Source organism: Setaria italica, chromosome I, assembly GCF_000263155.2.
Source record: "Setaria italica strain Yugu1 chromosome I, Setaria_italica_v2.0, whole genome shotgun sequence".
Lineage (NCBI taxonomy): Eukaryota > Viridiplantae > Streptophyta > Magnoliopsida > Poales > Poaceae > Setaria > Setaria italica.
The window spans coordinates 13,682,408-13,683,761 of NC_028450.1; the positions used below are offsets into that span (position 1 = coordinate 13,682,408).

The 1,354-nt window shown below is 35.6% G+C and overlaps 1 long non-coding RNA gene across 1 annotated transcript; it reads left to right on the forward strand.

Moving 5' to 3' along the window:
• Positions 1-358: 358 nt before the first annotated feature.
• LOC111256234 lies at positions 359-762 on the forward strand. Its single transcript, XR_002676246.1, has 3 exons — positions 359-424; positions 464-600; positions 680-762. It is a non-coding gene; the product is annotated as an uncharacterized LOC111256234 (long non-coding RNA).
• Positions 763-1,354: the final 592 nt, after the last annotated feature.

The following is a 1,354-nucleotide window of genomic DNA, read 5'->3' on the forward strand; positions in this document are numbered from 1 at the left end:
CCTGTCTGTCTGATGTCTCCAACCACTGGGGCTGACTGAAAGTGAATCGATCAGGTTAATCTCATGCTTCATTTTTTTTATCTATGATCTGTGATTCAATACTTGTGATTTGTGAACTTGGTTTCTGTGCTTGTACTTGTCTTCTGAATATCTACTATAACTCATCCTCTCTCTTGCCTAGCACATTAGTTGAGTAATAATCACTGTCGTTCTTACCTGCCCGTACTATAAACCAAAGCTGGATCCAAAACATTTATACTGGTTACCTCCACAACCAATCTATCTGTCAAACCAGTGTTGTGGACTTTTCCTTGAGTTGTCAGTTATTTTTAGCATATTGAAACTTAATTTTCTTCTCTTTAATAGGTTATCTATTGCTTGGATGGAGCGAGAATTGGCATACACTATGAGACATTCTTTGCTGGTGAAATTATGTACAAATATTAAGAATTCTATTTTGTAGGTGAGCCTTGTGAAATATTTTATTGTGTTTTGGAAAGCAAGTCATTCCTGGAAAAGATGACTGTGATTGAGCACACGTTACCTTTCTTTCTGCCCATACGCGAATTGGAAAGTGATCTCCTATCATCTAATGCCATTGTATGTTTTCTCATAGTGCTTGCTTTTACCATATGAATTGTGTGAAATGTTCTATATGCTAACATGTTTTTCCTTGCAGAAATTTATTAATCACCTTGAAGAAATTTTACAGGCTTATATTGACAGGAGAGAACAGGTCAGTATCAGCTATTAGGAGTCAGTCCCACATGTAACTTATGTGTAATTTTATATTCAAATTTCCTTATCTTCTATTGTGTAATGCTAGAAATTACATAACAAAAGGATTGTCCGCCTCTGCTACAATAATCTCACTTGCACTATATCTTTTAAACAATTGATCTAGTCTAGGTGAGGCATAATGCATATGGTCTGTTCAGCTGAGCTGTCTCCATGTTGTTCAACTGAATAGAAATATTTAATATGTTTTTTGTATAACTTCAGGTAGTAATATTTTCTGTTTGTCATGCAGAAGCTGTTTCATATTGATTTTTGCTAATTATATTTCCATGCTCTACTCTAGCCGAACAAGAACTTCATATCATTAGGTTTATCAAACATGTAAAAGTAGACCAGCAACATTCATAGCTGTTGCTTAAGTATCCCTGTCCACAATTGGTCCTAACTCCTAACATCACTTAATAGGAACAGCAAGTCATGCTCACCTAACACTTTGTAAAGGTGGAAAGGAGATTAATGCTAATGGTTATCGTTAAATTAGGTAGGCTTCAATGGAATTGCAAATTGACAGATCAGTTTCCTTAAGATTCGCCCCTCCTACCAATCGTTCTACTAC